Source organism: Dendropsophus ebraccatus, chromosome 6, assembly GCF_027789765.1.
Source record: "Dendropsophus ebraccatus isolate aDenEbr1 chromosome 6, aDenEbr1.pat, whole genome shotgun sequence".
Lineage (NCBI taxonomy): Eukaryota > Metazoa > Chordata > Amphibia > Anura > Hylidae > Dendropsophus > Dendropsophus ebraccatus.
Genome location: NC_091459.1, coordinates 42,191,827 through 42,214,927, shown reverse-complemented (window position 1 = coordinate 42,214,927; position 23,101 = coordinate 42,191,827). Strand labels below are relative to the sequence as shown.

The 23,101-nt window shown below is 44.7% G+C and overlaps 1 protein-coding gene, 1 non-coding gene and 4 pseudogenes across 4 annotated transcripts in view; all 6 read right to left on the bottom strand.

The window, feature by feature from the left end:
- Nucleotides 1-23,101, bottom strand: part of ECHDC1 (ethylmalonyl-CoA decarboxylase 1) — an 84,320-nt gene that overhangs the window by 42,165 nt on the left and 19,054 nt on the right. Inside the window, exon 1 of one of the 3 annotated variants that reach the window (XM_069973655.1) lies at nucleotides 10,978-11,159. The exons of the other annotated variants lie outside the window; for them this stretch is intronic. The gene's annotated coding sequence lies outside the window, so the exon portion shown is untranslated. Of the gene's footprint in view, nucleotides 1-10,977; nucleotides 11,160-23,101 lie in introns of those variants that run through there. 3 annotated transcript variants of the gene reach the window in all.
- LOC138796165 (U2 spliceosomal RNA) lies at nucleotides 689-871 on the bottom strand. The gene has a single exon (XR_011363763.1). It is a non-coding gene; the product is annotated as a U2 spliceosomal RNA (small nuclear RNA).
- Nucleotides 1,963-2,142, bottom strand: LOC138796162 (U2 spliceosomal RNA; annotated as a pseudogene).
- LOC138796094 (U2 spliceosomal RNA) lies at nucleotides 2,789-2,886 on the bottom strand (annotated as a pseudogene).
- Nucleotides 5,847-5,965, bottom strand: LOC138796096 (U2 spliceosomal RNA; annotated as a pseudogene).
- Nucleotides 17,140-17,313, bottom strand: LOC138796077 (U2 spliceosomal RNA; annotated as a pseudogene).

Sequence of the window (23,101 nt, the reverse complement as noted above, 5' to 3'; positions counted from 1 at the left end):
AGACATGTTGCTAATGCTATTTAATATATAATTTATGTGGCATAACCATTTTCTGTATAAGCAGAAAATTTTCAAAGGTGGAAAAATGCAATTTGTCACAATTTTTCACGTTATTTTGGACTTTTTCATAAAGATTCGTTATAAGTATCGACTCCAATGTACCAGAAATGTAAAGTACCATATGTCACGAGAAAACAATCTCAGAATCAGCCCGATAGGTAAAAGCATCCCGAAGTTATTAATGAATAAAGTGACACAGGTCATATTGATAAAATTTGCCTCGGTCCTTAAGGCCAGTTTAGCCCAGGTCCTTAAGGAGTTAAATCATAGGGTGCAGCTGCGCACCCCACTTGGGGGGTGTTTCTTGCAATGACGTTTCAGGTGCAGCTGACTGTATTTGGAGGTGCGGCTGCGCACCCTTGAGGGGTTTTGTTTTTAGTTAACACATTTCGGGCGTGCCCTGAACCTGGAAGCACTGCAACTTTGTTGCCATGGCAACAGGCTGCCAGAGACAAACAAATTTTTTGCCAAACAAACTTTTATTAGCAATGCCAAGCCTTACATCTTGGGGTAAAGCTGCGCACCCCACTTGGGGGGTGTTTCTTGCAATGCCGTATCGGGTGCAGCTGACTTTAATGGAGGTGCGGCTGTGCACCCTTGAGGGGTTCTGTTTTTAGGCAACACATTTGGGGGGTGCAATGAACCTGGAAGCACTGCAGTACCAGGTCAATGCCGGGAGAGGACAGAGCAAGCTCTTTTACCATCTCCCTCTTCTAAAAATCCATTCAATATATGGTCCCCAGATAGGGGACGTATCAGCTATAAAACTGATAAGAACAGATTTATTTTTTTTTTATTATTGAGAGTCTGTCTCTGTCTGTCTTCTTGCCTCGTTCTGTCTACCTGCATCTTTCTGCCTCTCCATCCATCCATCCATCGGTCTATATGATTATCTATGTATCTAATCTATGTATGGATAACTACACATTGATTACTATTTATTAGAGAAGAGCGAACCTCTAGCATGCTCGAGTCGACCCGAACCCAAACTTTCGGCATTTGATTAGCGGTGGCTGCTGAAGTTGGATAAAGCCCTAAGGCTATGTGGAAATCATGAATATAGTCATTGGCTGTATCCATGTTTTCCAGACAACCTCAGAGCTTTATCCAAGTTCAGCAGCCCCCACTAATCAAATGCCGATCGTTCGGGTTCGGATCAACTCGAACCCGAACCCGGTTCGCTCATCTTTACTATTTATTAAAGAAAAACTATGGTGAATTCTCATTGGTGCAGCCGTATTAACGAAATCATACACTGGCCCCCAAAGAATCCAAATTAAATGGTTAAAACGGCACCTACCTGCGTCTTCCTTGCTGGCAAGCAACCAAGCAACCAACCAGCCTACCTGCTTGGTTGCCTGCCTGCAAATGAACTGCTAGCCTTTTTGTCAGCTGTATATGTCAGCACAGCCTTGATGACATCACCAGCCCTGCCCTGGCAGGCTAGTGGTAAACAACTTTGTTGCCATGGCAACAGGCTACCAGAGACAAACAAGTGTTTACCAAACAAACTTTTATTAGCAATGCCAAGCCTTAAATCTTGGGGTGCAGCTGCGCACCCCACTTGGGGGTTGTTTTTTGCAATGCCGATTCGGGTGTAGCTGACTTTATTTGGAGGTGCGGCTGAGCACCCTTGAGGGGTTCTGTTTTTAAGAAACCCATTTGGGGGGTGCCCTGAACCTGGAAGCACTGCAACTTTGTTGCCATGGCAACAGGCTGCCAGAGACAAACAAGTTTTTTGCCAAACAAACTTTTATTAGCAATGCCAAGCCTTAAATCTTGGGTGTAGCTGCGCACCCCACTTGGGGGATGTTTCTTGCAATGCCGTTTCGGGTGCAGCTGACTTTATTTGGAGGTGCGGCTGCGCACCCTTGAGGGGTTCTCTTTTTAGGCAACACATTTGGGGGGTGCACTGAACCTGGAAGCACTGCAATACCAGGTCAATGCCTGGAGAGGACAGAGCAAGCTCTTTTACCATCTCCCTGTTCTAAAAATCCATTCAATATATGGACCCCAGATAGGGGACGTATCAGATATAAAACTGATAAGAACAGATTTTTTTTATTTTTTTTTTATTGGGAGTCTGTCTCTGCCTGCCTATGTATGCCTGTCTCTGTCTGTCTGCCTGTCTCTGTCTGTCTGTCTGTCTGTCTTCTTGCCTCGTTCTGTCTACCTGCATCTGTCTGCCTCTCCATCCATCCATCTATATGATTATCTATGTATCTAATCTATGTATGGATAGCTACACATTGATAACTATTTATGAAAGAAAAACTATGGTGAATTCTCATCGGTGCAGCCGTATTAACGAAAGCATACACTGGCCCCCAAAGAATCCAAATTAAATGGTTAAAACGGCACCTACCTGCGTCTTCCTTGCTGGCAAGCGACCAACCAGCCTACCTGCTTGGTTGCCTGCCTGCAAATGAACTGCTAGCCTTTCCGTCAGCCGTATATGTCAGCACAGCCTTGATGACATCACCAGCCCTGCCCTGGCAGGCTAGTGGTAAACAACTTTGTTGCCATGGCAACAGGCTGCCAGAGACAAACAATTGTTTACCAAACAAACTTTTATTAGCAATGCCAAGCCTTAAATCTTGGGGTGCAGCTGCGCACCCCACTTGGGGGGTGTTTTTTGCAATACCGTTTTGGGTGCAGCTGACGTTATTTGGAGGGACGGCTGCGCACCCTTGAGGGGTTCTGTTTTTAGGCAACACATTTGGGGGGTGCACTGAACCTGGAAGCACTGCAATACCAGGTCAATGCCTGGAGAGGACAGAGCAAGCTCTTTTACCATCTCCCTGTTCTAAAAATCTATTCAATATATGGTCCCCAGATAGGGGACGTATCAGATTTTTTTTTTCTATTATTGAGAGTCTGTCTCTGCCTGCCTACGTATGCCTTTGTCTGTCTGTCTGTCTGTCTTCTTGCCTCATTCTTTCTACCTGCATCTCTCTGCCTCTCCATCCATCCATCGGTCTATATGATTATCTATGTATCTAATCTATGTATGGATAGCTACACATTGATTACTATTTATTAAAGAAAAACTATGGTGAATTCTCGGTGCAGCCGTATTAACAAAAGCATACACTGGCCCCAGTGACGTAGCTACCGCCGTCGCAACAGTCGCCGCTGCGACCGGCCGCTACCAAGGGGGGGCACGCGAGGCCCCCCCTTGCCACTGTACTGCTCTCCTCCCACTCCCTCTTGTGACCACAAGCAATGTTTTGCTTGCGATCACAAGAGGCAGGCTGGGACGGGCCCCGGGCTTGGAGCATCGCGTAGGAAGCCCCGCGGGAAGCCCCGCCGTGGTAGCCCCGCCCCCTGCCGCGGGAAGCCTGCCAGCGCGCGTGACTAGAAGACTAGAGAAACCATACAGGTGAGTATAGATTTTTTTTGTTTTAAAGGTCATGATGAGGGGTGTAGTGGTATGATGATGAAGGAACAAGAAGATGATGACGGGTGTAGTGGTATGATGATGAAGGAACAAGAGGATGATGGAGGGGGTGTAGTGGTATGATGATGGAACAAGAGGATGATGGGGGTGTAGTTTTATGATGATGAAGGAACAAGAGGATGATGAGGGTGTAGTGGTATGATGATGAAGGAACAAGAGGATGATGGAGGGGGTGTAGTGGTATGATGATGGAACAAGAGGATGATGGGGGTGTAGTGGTATGATGATGAAGGAACAAGAGGATGATGAGGGGTGTAGTGGTATGATGATAAAGGAAAAAGTGGATGATGAGGGGTGTAGTGCTATGATGATAAAGGAACAAGAGGATGATGGGGGTGTAGTGGTATGATGATGAAGGAACAAGAGGATGATGGGTGTAATGGTATGATGATTAAGGAACAAGAGGATGATGGGGGGTGTAGTGGTATGATGATTAAGGAACCAGAGGGTGATGGGGGTGTAGTGGTATGATGATGAAGGAACAAGAGAGTGGTGAGGGGTGTAGTGGTATGATGATGAAGGAACAAGATGATGATGGGGGGTGTAGTGGTATGATGATGAAAGGGCAGGAGGATGAAAGGGGTAGTAGTATGGTGATGAAGGGGCAGGAGGAGGGGACAACATGGGGGGCATCTGTAAGAGGGATAAAATGGGGGGCCATCTATATGGGGGATAACATGGGGGGCATCTATAAGAGGGACAACACAGGGGGGCCATCTATAAGAGGACCAACACAGGGGGGCCATCTATAAGAGGACCAACACAGGGGGGCCATTTATAAGAGGACCAACACAGGGGGGCCATCTATAAGAGGACCAACACAGGGGGGCATCTATAAGGGGGAAACATTGGGGGGCCATCTATAAGGTGGACTACACGGGGTGTGTATACAATAGGGCATGCACAGAGGGGGGCATGTACTGGAAGGGGGGTCACATAGTGTCAGGGCTACCTAAAAATGAGGGTGTAAAGGAGCCAATACAGATGTGCAGTTTGTAGAGAGATGAGGATGGTGACAAAGTGTGGAGTCTAATATGTCTGTCTGGCAGATTCTGTGGATTCGTGGCTTGGAGAAGTTCTCATAATGGCCCAGGGCAGATGGAGAAGATGAAAAGGGAAGAACTCCGATCAGAGAAGACGTCCACTGTGAGTCACTTAATATAACTGCATTGTAATGTATATAGATCCTGTGTACAGTGCATCCACCTCTATATGACTGTATGAAGTTATATTGGTCTATGTACAGAGCATTTTATTCAGTAGCAGCGGTGGTGTTAGTCAGTATGTGGTAGTGTTAGTCAGTAGCAGCAGGGTGTTAGTCAGGAGCAGCAGTGGAGTTAGTCAGTAGCAGCGGTGGTGTTAGTCAGCATGTGGTGGAATTATTTGTTACTTGTTATCTGGTACTGTGTTTTATTGGATTTAGTATACTGGATTTGGTCAGTAACAATATGGTGGTGATGGTAGTGGGTATGGTGTTAATATTTCCCCTTGTGTACTGGTAATATTGGCAATATTGGTCTCAGTAAACAGGATTTGGTTAGTAACAGTATGGCGGTAATATGTATGGTGATAATATTCCCTGTATACTGGTATTATTGGTAATATTAGTCTTGAGATATACTGTATATATAACAATAGCATCAAGAAAGGGGGGGCCCAAGTTCACCTCTTGCACCAGAGCCCAAGAGACATTAGCTACGCCCCTGACTGGCCCCCAAAGAATCCAAATTAAATGGTTAAAACGGCACCTACCTGCGTCTTCCTTGCTGGAAAGCAACCAACCAGCCTACCTGCTTGGTTGCCTGCCTGCAACTGAACTGTTATCCCTTCTGTCAGCTGTATATGTCAGCACAGCCTTGATGACATCACCAGCCCTGGCAGGCTAGTGGTAAACAACTTTGTTGCCATGGCAACAGGCTGCCAGAGACAAACAAACTTTTATTAGCAATGCCAAGCCTTATATCTTGGGGTGCAGCTGCGCAACCCACTTGGGGGTTGTTTTTTGCAATGCTGTTTTGGGTGCAGCTGACTTTATTTGGAGGTGCGGCTTCGCACCCTTGAGGGGTTTTGTTTTAAGGGAACACATTTGGGGGGTGCCCTGAACCTGGAAGCACTGCAACTTTGTTACCATGGCAGAAGGCTACCAGAGACAAACAAGTGTTTACCAAACAAACGTTTATTAGCAATGCCAAGCCTTAAATCTTGGGGTGCAGCTGCGCACCCCACTTGAGGTTTTTTTTTTGCAATGCTGTTTTGGGTGCAGCTGACTTTATTTGGAGGGGCGGCTGCGCACCCTTGAGGGGTTCTGTTTTTAGGCAACACATTTGGGGGGTGCACTGAACCTGTAAGCACTGCAATACCAGGTCAATGCCTGGAGAGGACAGAACAAGCTCTTTTACCATCTCCCTGTTCTAAAAATCCATTCAATATATGGACCCCAGATAGGGGGTCCTGCCTGCCTATGTATGCCTGTCTCTGTCTGTCTGCCTGTCTGTCTTCTTGCCTCGTTCTGTCTACCTGCATCTCTCTGCCTCTCCATCCATCCATCGGTCTATATGATTATCTATGTATCTAATCTGTGCATGGATAACTACACATCGATAACTATTTATGAAAGAAAAACTATGGTGAATTCTCATCGGTGCAGCCCTTTTAACGAAAGCATACACTGGCCCCCAAAGAATCCAAATTAAATGGTTAAAAAGGCACCTACCTGCGTCTTCCTTGCTGGCAAGCAACCAACCAGCCTACCTGCTTGGTTTCCTGCCTGCAAATGAACTGCTAGCCTTTCCGTCAGCTGTATATGTCAGCACAGCCTTGATGACATCACCAGCCCTGCCCTGACAGGCTAGTGGTAAATAACTTTGTTGCCATGAGGGCCGAGAGGAAGCGTGCGAGTTAAGCACGTGAAACAGGCTGTCGCCCGTTCACCTGTCTGCATCCATGTATCTGTATTTTTGTGAATAAAGCAAGCCTACTTGTCAAGAAGCTGTGGTGAGTGCCTCGATATTCTGGTCTTATGGACAGTACTATGTGACGATTGTTTGGATCGATCGAGCACCACCAGCTGTATCGGGACCAAGCACGTGTCCACACAGTGCGGTTTTTCCCTCCCCTCCCTCCGGTAGTGCCGTATGTCTATATTGCTGTGATTACGCTTAATTATTTTTGTTTATCATCAGATAAGGGTGGTTTTTCATTTCCTTGTATTAGATTATATTTTTTGGCATCTCAGTTAAATTTGTTAAGGTGTAGGGGCAATTTTGATTTATTACAATGGTTGGTGGGGGAGGTAGAGGGACAGCAGGACAATTTGCTGGAGGTATTAGAGACTGGTCTCCTGGAAGATAAAAAATGGGAGTTATATCCATCAGTACAAATACTAACCAAGACGTGGAGGGAACCTAAAACCATCAGTGGAATAATAACATCTTTATAGATCACCCCCCTATGGTATAATAAGAACCTAGCAGAGATAGGGAAAATGGAGATATTAAGATGGTGTGGAAAGGCAGGGATAAGTAAAGTGATTGATGCGTTTCATTTGGGTCAATTGAAGACATGGAATAGTTTGAAGAGAGAGTTTGGGCTGGATGAGAGGGCTTGGTTAAAATATCTAAGTCTCTCGCACGCAGTGAAACATACAGAAAATATGGAAGTTTATAAAGTGGGAACTACGCCAGACATTATAAAAATTATAAAAGAAGATACGGTGCGAAAGAGAGGGTTATCCAAAATTTATGGTAAATTGAGGGAATGTGCATTGGAGAAAGAAAGTTTGAGCAGAGGTAAGAATCACTGGGAAAAGGAGATTAGATGAGGGTAAATGGAATATCATAATGGGAAATATAAAGAAGATTTCAAAAAATATTAACCATCGTATGATCCAATTCAATATTGTTAGAAGAGTGTATTACACACCGGAATTTTTGTTTAAGATAATGAAGCGAGACACGCGTGAGATGTGGCAGGGAGCAGGCGGGATGGCTACATCTGATGTGGGCGTGTCCTCACATACAGGATTACTGGGCGAATGTGCGTTATAAAATAGAGAATGATATAGGAATCAAGGGTCCGTTCTCTCCTGCCATATGTCTGCTGGGTGAAGATTCACAATATATAGGGGGAAAAAAAGGAAAGAAATAAATGAGAGTCTCTGTGTGGCAAGGTTGCAAATAGTTAAAAAATGCATGTCAGCATTACCTCCAACAACGCAGGAATGGGAGAACGCAATTACATTGTTTAAGAAATATGTAGGATGAGGTTTTGGTTTTTTGGTTTTTTTTTTTCTTTCGGCCTGAGGGGGGGAGGTACAATAATCAGGTAAAAATGGTAAAAGGTTTGTTCAAAGAAAAGTTACAAAATGAAGATTAATTGTATATGTAACGGGGGGGGGGGGGGGGGGGGTAGCTCCCGCTGGGGCTCAAGCGCTATAATAGGTAGTTAAAAAGGGAGTAAGGTTTTGTTGGGTGGGAGGGCTGGGGGGGGGGATGCCCCTGGTGGTGGACACACGGATAAAAACATGGGAGAAGGTTAGGAGGATAACAGGAAAAGAAGATATGATAGGGATCGAGAAGTAATGAGAAGCACAAGAAATTTGGCTGGACTGGATTGAGTAACCAGCCAGCAGTGTAATACGGTAAATTAACCCCTTAAGGTCAAAGCCTATTTTCGTTTTTGCGCTTTTGCTTATTCCATTTTAAGTTTAAAAGTCCATAGCGCTTGCATTTTTTCACCTAGAGACGTATATGAGCGCTTATTTTTTGCGAAACCAATTGTACTTTGCAATGCCAGGCATTATTTTTCCATAACATATGCTGCGAAACCGGAAAAAAATCATTTGCGCTGTCAAATTGAAAAAAAAAAACGAATTTGTTTTGATTTCGGGGAGTTTTGCATTTACGCCGTCCGTCCTATGGTAAAACTGACTTGTTATGCATGTTCCTCAAGTCGTTACGATTACTATGATATATAACATGTATAACTTATATTGTATCGGATGGCCTGTAAAAAATTCAAACCATTGTTAACAAATATACGTTCCTTAAAATCGCTCCATTCCCAGGCTTATAGCGCTTTTATCCTTTGGTCTATGGGGCTGTGTGAGGTGTCAGTTTTTGCGCCATGATGTGTTCTTTCTATCGGTACCTTGATTGCGCATATACGACTTTTTGATCGTTTTTTATTACATTTTTTCTGGATTTGATGCGACCAAAAATGCGCAATTTTGCACTTTGGAATTTTTTTGCGCTGACGCCGTTTACCGTGCGAGATCAGGAATGTGATTAATTAATAGTTCGGGCGATTACGCGCGCGGCGATACTAAATATGTTTATTTATTTATTAATTTATATTTATAAAATGGGAAAAGGGGGGTGATTTGGACTTTTATTAGGGGAGGGGATTTTTTATTAATAAAAACACTTTTTTACTTTTTTTTTTACTGTAACTAGAAGCCCCCCTGGGGGACTTGTATATAGACAGCACTGATCTCTCATAGAGATCAATGCTGTGTATATACACAGCAAAGATCGATTAGATCGGTCATAGATTACTATGGCCTGCTGCAGGCCATAGCAATCTATTGCCGAGCCGGGATCAGCGTCATTCCGACGCTGAGGCCCGGCACGGGCAGAAGAACGGATCTCCCCCCCGCGATCGCATCGTGGGGGGGGAAGATCCGTCCCACTAGACACCAGGGATGTGTTTACCTAAGCCTCTAAGTGCAGCTGTCAGGTTTGACAGCTGCACTTAGAGGCTTAATTAGCCGGCGCGGCAACGGGACCCGCGCCGGCTAATAGAGGCGCTGCACGTGTCAGCCGGGATCAGCGCCGTTCAGAGCGGGGTCCCGGCGGGACCCCGCTCTGAACACCCCGAGCGGCACCATGACGTATCAAGACACGTCATGGGTCGCTAAGGGGTTAAAGAGCCTCATAGAAAGGAATAACAGCAACGATATTATAGATATGGGACAAACCACACGTGTGTGTGTTGTGTAAAACTTTATCTCTGGGGCGGAAAAGGCCATTGAGTTGGCTTGGATTCCCTGGAGAGGGTTGGGTGATGACTGAAATAAGATGGTGGTGTAAAACTGGCTGTTTTCTTAAATATGTTACGATAAGGTATGATCCTACTTGGAAAGAAAAACAGGAGTAAAGATGAAAAGAAGAGCATGGCTGTGTATTGGTGGACTTTCCTGTTGCATAGGTTCCGTGCGACACTGCTGGGGGGATCGCCCGGTACCCGAGCCTAAGATAGGTAGGGTAGATAAATTAGCTGGTAGATTGGAAAGGGGGATATGGGACTAGGGTGGAGTATTAAGGTGCCTTTGGTCGCTTGAGCGCCGGAGGGGTCGCCCCTCTGAAGGAAGATAATAATGTATAAATGTTATGCATTTGGAATATCTACTGTAGTTACCAATGTTACAGCTAGGGTAATGGAGGCAAGAAAATAAGGAATAATTGAATATTGGTGTGTTATATTGGTATGCTCCTTTATCCTTTTTAGTATTGTATGGTAAGAGAAAGAAAATAAAGTATTTTAAAAGTAAAAAAAAAACTATGGTGAATTCTCATCGTTGCAGCCCTATTAACGAAAGCATACACTGGCCCCCAAAGAATCCAAATTAAATGGTTAAAACAGCACCTACCTGCGTCTTCCTTGCTGGCAAGCAACCAACCAACCAGCCTACCTGCTTGGTTGCCTGCCTGCAAATGATCTGCTAGCCTTTCTGTCAGCTGTATATGTCAGCACAGCCTTAATGACATCACCAGCCCTGGCAGGCTAGTGGTAAACAACTTTGTTGCCATGGCAACAGGCTGCCAGAGACAAACAAGTGTTTACCTGTCAGGACTGGCGCTCATGGCCTCCATGCCATCGCTCCTGTCTCTGACACTGCAAGTGATGTGGGTGCTCGCTCACGTTCTCAATCATTAGCTGCACGCAAGAGAACGTGAATATTTATTCATTGCCATCTTGTACTGACCTGGTTACATCAGGGTTAATTGTTCTTTGGAATTCTCCTGCTCTCACCTGTGGGGGTGGGGTTTCCAGCCTGCATTTAACCCCTTAACAACATCGGGCGTAAGTGTACGCCCCCGGAGGGTGGGCTTTAACGCAAACGAGCGTACACTTACACAGGCCATCTCTGCTCGTCGGCACGGGGGGTTATTAAACCCCCCCCCCAGATGACGATCGCTGCTATCGGCTGATCAATACAGATCAGCCGATAGCAGCTGAAAACAGCTTTCCGTGTCATCGGTGACCCGGAGAGCAATGGCGATTGGTGCTGTCCGAGACAAATCGCCATTAGTGTCCGGGGAAAAGATGGAGCCAATGCCACCCCCACGATCGCCATGATAGGCCGGCCAGTACCGGCCTGTAAAAAAAACAGTGTCCCCGGTAGGTAGCTGAGGGGTGTAGAACAGATGTGTGTGGTGTAGGTGCACCATACTCGCCTGATCCCGGCGTCCAGAGCGACGATCGGCGGTCCGCGACGTCCTCGGCGCAACTTCCGGGTTTCGTCGGGTGCAGCGTCGTCTAACTTCGGAAATCTTCGTAGATCTTCAGCTCTTCGGGCTTCGGCGGGCTTCGGAAGTCTTCGGCAGCTTCGCTCTACTGCCCCCTAGTGGGGCAGTTGCTTTGAATTAAAAAGATTTAAAAAAAAATTAAAATTTTTTTTTCCTTTTTTTGCGCCCTAACGCCGCTGAGTGCTAATCAGTATCGCACGTAAGTTTGCTGCTGATCAGCAACTCCTCCTTTCTGGCGTTGGGGTATTTTTTCCCCCTATATCCTACCGCCACTGGCTGCTGATAAGTGCCGCACATAAGTGCGGCATTTATCAGCAACTCCTTTCTTGGCGTAGGTATATTTTTTCTTACTGTAAAAAAAACGTAAAAAACACTACATTACACCACACTACATGAAATAAAGTTTTACACTACACCACTACACATTTACATACCCCATATACTAGTCCCCATATAAAAATGGCCCCCAGGGTGTTTTTGGTGTTGGACGCATACGTTATTATTGCCTTCGACACCGAAACAGCCAGTGAGGATGAATGGGGGATCCTTCTTTCCTCCATTCATCCTCATCATCCAGTGATGTGTCTGGGGGTAGCGTAGCGTACACTGCCCCCCAGACACGTCTTTACCGCCAGTACCGTCCCAATAAGAGATGACGGTATGGCGTAAAATTCTACAAACTCTGTGAGAGTACCTCAGGGTACACTTACAGATTTAGGGTACATGCACACTGCGGAATGGCGAAGGATAACCCTTTGTGCATTCCGCAGCTGGAACCCGCCAGCGGACTGATGCGGGCGCGTGTCTCCACCCGTGTCATAGACTCCATCCTATGCACATGCGGATTCCATCGTCTGTCCAAAGAATGAACACGTTCATTCTTTGGACAGAGGGCGGAATCCACCCGTGCATAGAATGGAGTGTGACACAAGCTGAGACGCACGCCCGCATCAGTCCGCCGGCGGGTGCCAGCTGCGGAATGCACAAAGGGTTATCCTTCACCATTCCGCAGTGTGCACGTATGAGTGTATGAAGGAAGGGACACCCGAATCCAGCCCCCAGATGCCCCCCTCCCATGCTCAGAGTTAGTGGGAAGATCTTTCGGGAACTGATCTTCCCACTGCTGGATAAAGGTTACCACCTGTACGGGGATAACTTTTATACCAGCACCCCCCTCTTCCGGTCACTCGCTGCCCGAGCTACTGTAGCTTGCGGCACAATCCGAAATATCAGAAGCAGTAAAAGAGCCCTAATATTTAGCAGCCATTGAGTGGACCCAGCGCTTCTGGATATGAAGGATCCCGTATCGCACATTTTCCAGGTGACGTCCCCCACACTGGAAAACAGGAGACCCCAGAAGAAGTGCAAGAGTGTGGTGTAACAGGGGGATCAGGAAGGACACCATTTTCCAGTGTGCCACCTGTCCTGATCACCCCGGCCTCTGCATACTGGATCACTTCAAGGCGTACCACACGTCATTGGAGTTCTACATTTTCTAAATTCTGTCCCTTATTCCTATTTCAGGGGTCACGTTGATCCAGGGATTATTCTGATTGCCATTATGGAGTCAGGAAGGAATTTTTTCCCTGTGATGAGGCTACTGTCGTCTGCCTCACGGAGGGTTTTTTGCCTTCCTCTGGATCAACACAGGTTGAATTTGATGGACTCTTGTCATTTTCAACCTTATAAACTAATAATTGGCCTAATACCCCCAAATAAATTAGAATTGTCCCTTGTCCCCAGCTAAATAGGTATGGCCTCCATTCCCATTAGAGAATGCCATGATGCAATTACAAAGCCGCTGTGCTGGCAGGACAGTAGAAACCCCCCACAAGTGACCCCATTCTGTAAACTACACCCCATAAGGAATCTAACATGGAGGTCAGCGGGGATATGGCCCCCTGGTGACGGGCACATTTGTGCCGTGAAAATAAAAAAAATGGCATTTTTTATTTTCACAGCACATGTTCTACATATGTGCCCGTCACCAGTGGGGTCCATATGCTCACTGCACCCCTTGTTAGATTCCTTATAGGGTGTAGTTTCCAGAATGGGGTCATTTGTGGGGGGGTTCTACTGTTCTGGCGGCACAGGAACTTTGTAATTGTGACATAGCCTCCATCCTCCATTCCAGCCTCTAAATGGTGCTCTGTCACTTTGGTGGCTTGCCCTATGCCCATATGGCACATTATGTCCACATGTGGGGTATTTTCGTACTCAGGGGAAATTACCCTACACATTTTGCGTTCATTTTATTTTTTAACCCCTTGTAGAAATGGAAAAAAATCAAGGCTAGACCAACATTTAGTGTAAAAAATGTTAAATTTTTACACTAAATCATTGATCTTGTCTTGATTTTTTTCATTTTCACAAGGGGTTAAAGATAAAAAAAACATTAAATGTGTAGAGCAATTTCCCCTGAGTACAGAAATACCCCACATGTGGACATAAAGCGGCATGTGGGTGCAGGGTAAGCCTCAAAAGGGAAGGAGCGCCATTTGGTTTTTGGAGGCTGGATTTGGCTGAAATGGATTTTGTGGGCCTTGTTGCATTTGAAAGGCCTCTTTGTTGCCAAGACAGTTGAACCCCCCACAAGTGACCCCATTATGGAAACTACACCCCTCAAGGAATGTAACAAAGGGTGTAGTGAGCATATGGACCCCACTGGTGACGGCCATAAATGTGGAACAATGTGGCGTGAAAATGAAATATTAAATTTTTTACACTATAATGTTGGTTTAGCCTTGAATTTATCATTTTCACAAGGGGTTAAAAGATAAAAAAAACACACAATGTGTAGAGCATTTTCCCCCGAGTCTGTAAATACCCCACAAGTGGACATAAAGCGCCATGTGGGCGCAGGGCAAGCCTCCGAAGGGAAGGAGCGCCATTTGGATTTTGGAGTCTGGATTTGGCCAGAATGGATGATGAACGCCATGTCGCATTTACAGAGCCGTCGTGCTACCAAGACAGTGAGAACCCCCCACAAGTGACCCCATTCTGGAAACTACACCCCTCAGGGAATCTAACAAGGGGTGCAATGAGGATATGGACCCTTTGATGACGGGCACATTTGTATCGTGAATGTGAAAAATGAAAATTTTCCCTTTCACGTCACATTGTTCCACATTTGTGCCCATCACCAGTGGGGTCCATATGCTCACTGCCCCCCTTGTTAGATTCCTTGAGGTGTGTATTTTCCAGAATGGGGGTCACTTGTGGGGGGTTTCCAGTGTTTTGGCAGCACGAGGGCTCTGTAAATGCGACATGGCCCTTGAAATCCATTCCAGTGAAATCCAGCTTCCAAAAGCCAGTTGGCGCTCCTTCCCTTTGGAGGCTTGTCCTGCGCCCGCTAGGCACTTTATGTCCACATGTGGGGTATTTCTGTACTCGGGAGAAACTGCGCTACACGTTTGGTATTTTTTTTTTCTTTTATCCCCTTGTAAAAATGAAAAATGAAGGCTAGAACAATGTTTAAGTGTAAAAAATAGAATTTTTCCTTTTTTACACCACATTGTTCTAAAAATCTGTGAAGCACCTGTGGGGTCCAGATGCTCACCGCACCCCTTGTTACATTCCTTGAGGGGTGTAGTTTTCTAGGGTGTAGTTTTTCCCTTTAGGGGTGTTTTTTATGTTTTGGCACCCCAGAGCCTCTGCCAACCTCAAGTGGTACAATCAAAAATGACCAAATATAACGAAGGCGTTGAAATTCACTAGGCGCTCCCTTATATCTGAGGCTTGTGGTTGCGTCAAATAGCGCAATAGGGCCACATATGGGGTATTTCTGTAAACTGCAGAAACGGGGCAATCAATATTGGGGTGCATTTCTCTGGTAATAGGTTTACAATTATGAAAAATATTGGATTACAATAAAATCTCTGCACAGAAAATTAAAATTTTCTAATTTCTTACACACTTAGCTTTTATTTCTGTGACTCCCCTAAAGGGTTTAAAAAAAATTCTGGATGTGCTTTTGCTGAGTTTTGGGGGTGCAGTTTCTGAAATGGGGTGCTTTGTGGGGCTTTCTAACATACAGTCCCCTCAAATACACTTTAGACCTGAACAGGTCCCTAAAAATATCTGATTTAGAAATTTTACTGAAAGGGTATGTGCACACTGAGGAAAAGGCGAGGAATTCAGCTTGAAATTCAGCTTGAAATTCCTCCTGTAAAATATGTACAGAGCAAAGTCCCATTGTGTTCAATGGGTTTTTATTTATGTGGCATAACCATTTTCTGTATAAGCAGAAATGTTCCAAAGTTGGAAAAATGCATTTTTTCACGTTATTTTGTTTTTTTTTCATAAAGATTTGTTTTAAGTATCGACTCCAATTTACCAGAAATGTAAAGTACAATATGTCACGAGAAAACAATCTTAGAATCAGCCGGATAGGTAAAAGCATCCCGAAGTTATTAATGAATAAAATGACACAGGTCATATTCGTAAAATTTGTCTCTGTCCTTAAAGTGACTCTGTACCCACAATCTGACCCCCCCAAACCACTTGTACCTTCAGATAGCTGCTTTTAATCCAAGATCTGTCCTAGGGTCCGTTCAGCATGGGATGCAGTTTTTGTCAGAAAAATAACTTTTAATCCAGCAGCACTGTGTCTAACGGCCGGGGCTTACATTTGTATGTGCATTAGGCTGGCACACCCTCTCTGTCCTTCCTTTTCACCCTCCTCAACATTTATTGCTGTTTGAGCTTTGCACAGGTGTCTTAACGATCCAGCCCATGTTCATTATGCACACAGGTGGGGAATAGGAAGCAATCTGCCTGGAGCATTCCGAATGCTGAGGAGGGTGGGGAGGAAGGACAGAGAGGTTGTGCCAGCCTAATGCATATACAAATGTAAGTCCCGGTCGTTAGACACAGCGCTGCTAGATTAAGGCTATGTTCACACTACGTAAAACAACGGCCGTAGTTTTTGCGCAGCGGAACACAGCCTATTAAGCAATGGGATCCCGGCCGGAGCGTACACACATCGTATACGCTCCGGCCAGGATCTGGGCGGTCCCGCAAATAACTGACAGGTCAGTTTTCTGCGGCCGGAATTCAGTGAATTCTGCGGACGAGGTCACGGAATGGCCGGTCTCATACGTAGTGTGAACATAGCCTAAAAGTTATTTTTATGACAATAACTGCATCCCCTGCTGAACGGACCCCAGGACAGATCTTGGATTAAAAGCAGCTATCCAAAGGTACAAGTGGTTTGGAGGGGTCAGATTGTGGGTACAGAGTCGCTTTTAGGCCATTTCAGGCTCTGTCCTTAAGGGTTTAAGCTCTGCTAAGAGGCTGCTTACTGCCAGTGTTTGATAATCTCTGCACTAGCTAGGTTGGTGATCTGATCTCTGCAGTTCTGACCTGATTCTGTGTTCTGACCATCTTTTGCCTGACTCCTTTGTACCTTGCTACCGGTTGGTTTTGACTTTGGCTTGTTTTTGACCTTTCTTAGCCTCCTGATTTTGTCCTGACGCTCTTTCCTGGTTTTGACTCGGCCTGTTTGACAATTCTTCTGTGTTTGTCTGTGTCTCCTGTCTCCCATCCCCTGCACACTCGTCAGTGTATACGCAGTCTTCGTGGTTGTTGCCCCACAGTCTAGCGTGGGTGGGGCAATAGGCAGGGACAGAGGTTGGGGTAAGCGCAGGGCTCACGTTCCTCTGTTGTCTGTTTATCCCAGCCCTGACATTACCAAACAAAGTTTTATTAGCAATGCCAAGCCTTTAATTTTGGGGTGCAGCTGCACAAACCACTTGGGGGGTGTTTTTTGCAATGCCGTTTCGGGTGCAGCTGACTTTATTTGGAGGGACGGCTGCACACCCTTGAGGGGTTCTGTTTATAGGCAACACATTTGGGGGGTGCACTGAACCTGGAAGCACTGCAATTTGTTGCCATGGCAACAGGCTGCCAGAGACAAAAAAATGTTTACCAAACAAACTTTTATTAGCAATGCCAAGCCTTAAATCTTGGGGTGCAGCTGCGCACCCCACTTGAGGGGTGTTTCTTGCAATGCCGTTTCGGGTGCAGCTGACTTTATTTGGAAGGGCGGCTGCGCACCCTTGAGGGGTTATGTTTTTAGGCAACACACTTGGGGGGTGCACTGATCCTGGAAGCACTGCAATACCAGGTCAATGCCTGGAGAGGACAGAGAAGGCTCCTTTACCATCTCCCTGTTCTAAAAATCCATTCAATATATGGTCCCCAGATAGAGGACGTATCATCTATTAAACTGATAAGAACATATTTTTATTTTTGAGAGTCTGTCTCTGCCTGCCTACGTATGCCTGCCTACGTATGCCTGTGTCTGTCTGTCTGTCTGCCTGCCTGCCTGTCTGTCTTCCTGCCTTGTTCTGTCTATCTGCATCTGTCTGCCTCTCCATCCATCCATCGGTCTATATGATTTTTATTTTTTTACATTCTTCTTATATATATTTCTTAAAGTTTTCAGCATATAAACATGAAAAACCAAATCATTCCCTATCAAAGTGAAGTGATAAATTACTTGCACACACATATATCTTGATTATCACCACTAATCTTTGCAATCGGAGAAAAAACACTCATCTTATTTCCCATTCCCAAGGGCGTGCATCCAAATACGCCACAATGACTCCCTGCCATTATCTCTTCTCCACCTCTCCATTATAATTAATAATATATGCCTCGGCTGATCTCTCCTCCTAAACCAGAGGGTCACGGGAACCAATCCCTGTATCCCCCTGACCCAACTGCTCCACCCAGCTCCCAACCCCCCACCCGACCGGACTGAGAACAAAAGCAATTCGATATACATACAAATATATATATATATATATTGTGGACATGTCACAGGAAAAGTGCTCGAGGGGAGGTACATCTCACCCAGACTACTGCTTATGGGGAGATGGTAAATCCGGAAGAGACCTGTCACTCAGCAGTGATATGCTGCTGAGTTGTTCTTTAAATTTTCCGGGCCGGATTTACTGGAATGGTGGGTAGGTTGGTAGTGGGACCTGCCATTCCCTCCCCCTCGATCCAGTGTGGGTTTTGGGATCAGGTGAGCTCTGATCCCAATCAGCCTGAGAAGGCAAAAGCTCTGGTCAGTCTGAAAGGGATTGCTCTCAGCCAGGGGTGAACAGCTTGCATGCTGTATCTCCTGGGAGCAACGAATACTGCCGCCGCTGGGGCCTATTCATACCCTGTGATACTGCCTACTGAAGAGTCAGATAGGAGACTTGTGTTAGTAAGTGCCCAGACGGGCAAGGACCTTTTTGTTTTGTTTTGTTCTGAAAAGCATGGTATTGCTACATTTCTGTTGAGGACTGTTTATGCAGCTAATAAACACCCAGCTGTTTTTATAAGTCCAAGTTTGCTGTCTGAACTGTGTCCAAACACACCATCCCCCGGGAAGATCCCTACAATATATATATATATATATATATATATATATATATATATATATAATCTACATACATACACAAAATAAAAAATAAAAAAAGTAAAATGAAAAAATTTCAAAGGAAAAAAAAAAAAGGCAAATTATCATCTAACTAAGATCCCAGACTAAGTGGAATCGTTCCAAAATCCATACAATTCAGACCCTCCCGGAAGCGCAGCTCTCCTCGGCTCTGCACTCCCCGAAAAGCTTACCACAAACATCCTAACATCACAGCCCACATATATGATATAGACTCGTGGTGTTTACCTGGGACCGGTTACCTGGAAATCAACGAAGTTGCCTCCATCATTCCATCTCTCCCGACCCAGCTTATTTTCACCTTTCAACATATCGCCCACAGCTCGGACCACATAAACAAAGAAGAAAAAAAACAAAACAACAAAACCCCCCCTATAACTTCTATCTAAATAACCCCTAATCCTCTCTCCGGTTGAGCTAGGAGCCAAGACCAACCGACATAGAGCCCCAGGCCAGGGGACACAAGTCCAAGCCCCACAACTCCCCCACTCCGAGACCAGAAACCAGCCAAGTCTGCCCTATCTCATTTATATTATTTCTCCTTGGCGTTTAGAAATCACACCCTCCGGTTACAATTAGCAGCGCATAGATCACATTCACAATATAATTTATCGAGCTTACTCTTCACTTCACCTGAATATGATCCTCAATATATACTTCAATTTCTAAACCTCGTATTATTACACCTAACCCATCCCTCCTGCTTTCTCCCTCCCTCCTACCCTGCGAGAAAAAACAAAAACAAAAAAAAAAAACACAAAAACCCAACTTAAGCCCCCCTCCTCTCCCTCCACTCCCCTCCCTCTCTCCATCACCCCTCTACCGACAATATATCCTTCCACCCTGGCCATCTAGCCCATATTTCAAAGAATTTCGACACTTATTTCTTCTCATAGCCTTATAGTGTTCCATTGCTACTATTTTGAACATTTCATTCTCCCACTCTCTTATATTAGGCGGTACTTCTGCAGTCCATCTTTTCAGTATACAGTTTTTAGCTGCAAACAGTGCTTTGGATATGATCATCTTTACTTCCTGACTCCCTTGCAGTTGTGACACATCTCCCAATACACATTTTACTCTCATAATTTATTTTTATCTCTAAACGTTCTTCCAAACGAGCTAACACTGTAGTCCAATATCTATGTAATTTTGGACATCTCCATAGCAAGTGAATCAAGTCCCCCCCTCTAACTTACATTTTACACATTCATCCATGTCTCTCAATTTCATTTTAAATAATCTCTGCGGTGTATAAGCTCGGTGAATTATAAAGAACTGTGTAATTTGGTGATTGAGTCTAGTACTATTTGTATTAATATTTCTAAAAATATTCTCCCAACCTATCTCTACATCCCCCATATCATTCTTCCATTTCTCTCTAAACTTTTTCTCCCTTACTTCAAAATGACCTTTATTTATCCTATAAATTTTTGCAGTCAAACCCCTCTTAACCCTCCTAATATTATGTCATCACCTCGTGATTTGAAACCTTTAACACCTTTTTATTTTGTGTACAGTGTGTTGAGTGTACCATCTGTCCACCAATATCTAAAATAATCAGCGTGTCTTGATCCGTATTCTTCTGAAAGTCTGTCAAAAGACCTAATATTCCCCTGTACATCAAATAACTGAAAAATGTTAGTGATACCTCTATTAACCCAGAAAATATAATCCTGAATCCTACCAAAATGTGGAAGGTACTTATTCTCTTATAGGGGGGTAAATTCATTGCTACTGGATTTAGTAATTTTAGCTTTAACCATGTTCCATGTTTTATGGGCCAGAAAATTAAGAGGTTTTGCTTTGTCCCAAAACATCCCTGATTCCAAAATAGTGGGAAGATCCGGATGTACTTTAGAGCATTTACCTGCCCAATAATCAATTGGGTCAAATTCCTTTTCCCCTATGATAAATGTCATTTGTGAGGCCAAAAAATAATACTCAAAGATAGGTAGGTTCAATCCTCCCTTGGCTTTAGGCAGACACCATGTTTCATATGAAATCTTATTTTTCCAAATAATCTGGTTACACACCCTTCCTATTAATAACCAATATTTTCTCCCTAGCCAAACCGGGCTATTTGCTAATATTTGTGGTAGAATAATCATTTTAACCAATCCAATACTTAAGGCAACGCTCAGGGGAAGTCCACTCCATATCTTTGCTTTCTTCATAAACCTATCAATCAGCGGCAATATATTTAACTTGGGGTATTGTTCTATCTGTTTTGAGATTACAATACCCAAATATTTTATTTCATTCTGTATAACAAAAATGGGCGACTCTTCATATCTCCTCTTATCATCATCGCTAAAAAACAAAATAGATGATTTACTCCAGTTTATGTGGAACCCACTAAATCTCCCAAATTTGTCAATAACCTCTCTAACCCTTTTAACCGAAGAATGCACGTCTGCCAAAAACAGCATGATATCGTCGGCAAAAAGGGATATCTTCTCTATTTTATCTCCATATCTAAATCCTTGAATCAACATATCATCCCTTATTATCTGTGCAAGAGGTTCACCCGCTATGGCAAACAGCAAGGGAGACAAGGGGCATCCCTGCCTTGTTCCTCGTGTTAATTCAAAAGTCTAAGAACTTTGGCCATTTACAAAGACCCGGGCTAAGGGGTACTTATAAAACAATTTAATTCATCCAACAAAAGTCTCACGAAACCCCATTTTCTTAAGAACTGCCCATAGGTAGGAACACTCAACACTGTCAAACGCCTTGACAGCATCCAGTGTAAGAATGGCCCTACCCACGGGCTCATCTCCACATTCCTAGATGTTAAAGAAAGCTCCACGAATGTAACAATATACGCCTCTCCCCTGAATGAAGCCTGACTGATCCCTATGTATCAAGTCACCCATTATTCTTGATAATCTACTTGCTAGGGCCTTAGTTATTATTTTAATATCCAAATTTATTAGCGAGATGGGACGGTAAGACTCCGGGCTCATAGGATCCTTACCTTCATTCAAAATAACTATTATAGTCGCCTCGCTCATATAGTGAGGCATCTCACCAACTTCATATGCATAATTCAGCACTTAATAAGTGATGAATTAGTAATTCCCCTAGCGTTATCTCTTGGGTCTTTTTATAGATGTCTATGGGAAGCCCATCAGAGCCCGAAGCCTTACCATCACTCATCTCAACCAAAGCCTTCTCCAATTCTTCCACCGTGAGGGGCGCGTCTAATTCAGCTTTCTGTTCTACTGTTAATTGTCTAAGTGGGATCTCCTCTATAGTGTATCTCACTTTGGAAGTATATAATCCCTTATAATATTGGGCAAAGCTCTCCTTAATCTTGCAAGTTGAGGTAATTATCCCCTCCTCATCCCTCAAGGCTAGAATGGCACTCTTATGCCGGTCTTCTTGCCTCGTTCTGTCTACCTGCATCTGTCTGCCTCTCCACCCATCCATTGGTCAATATGATTATCTATGTATCTAATCTATGTATGGATAGCTACACATTGATTACTATTTATTAAAGAAAAACTATGGTGAATTCTCATCGGTGCAGCCGTATTAACGAAAGCATACACTAGCCCCCAAAGAATCCAAATTAAATGGTTAAAACGGCACCTACCTGCGTCTTCCTTGCTGGCAAGCAACCAAGCAAACAAGCAAGCAACCAACCAGTCTACCTGCTTGGTTGCCTGCCTGCAAATGAAATGCTAGCCTTTCTGTCAGCTGTATATGTCAACACAGCCTTGATGACATCACCAGCCCTGTCCTGGCAGGCTAGTGGTAAATAACTTTGTTGCCATAGCATCAGGCTGCCAGAGACAAACAAGTGTTTACCAAACAAACTTTTATTAGCAATGCCAAGCCTTAAATCTTGGGGTGCAGCTGCGCACCCCACTTGGGCGTTGTTTTTTGCAATGCCGTTTCGGGTGTAGCTGACTTTATTTGGAGGTGCGGCTGCGCACCCTTGGGGGGTTCTGTTTTTAGGCAACATATTTGGCGGGGTGCACTGAACCTGGAAGCACTGCAATTTGTTGCCATGGCAACAGGCTGCCAGAGACAAACAAGTGTTTACCAAACAAAGTTTTCTAAGCAATGCCAAGCCTTAGCCCCTTTATATTTACACCCTATTGCCGGTAAGGGGCTTCAGGGGCTCTGAACGATCCCGGGTGCGGCTATTAGCAGGCACAGTCCGATCACCGTGCCCGCCAATCAGGTAATCGGATGCAGCTGTCAAAGTTGACAACTGACAGCTGCCTCCGATTACCGGATCCAGAGCTTCCCTGGTGTCTAGTGGCGGAGATCGCTCCCCCGGGACGCGTGCCTAATCACCCATACTATTAATTAATCACATTCCTGATCTCACACGGTAAACGGCGTAAGCGCTAAAAAATCCCAAAGTGCAAAATTGCGCATTTTTGGTCGCATCAAATCCAGAAAAATTGTAATAAAAAGTGATCAAAAAGTCGCATATGCGCAATCAAGGTACCGATAGAAAGTAAACAACATGGCGCAAAAAATGACACCTCATACAGCTCCATAGACTAAAGGATAAAAGCGCTATAAGCCTGGGAATGGAGCAATTTTAAGGAACATATATTTGTTAACAATAGTTGA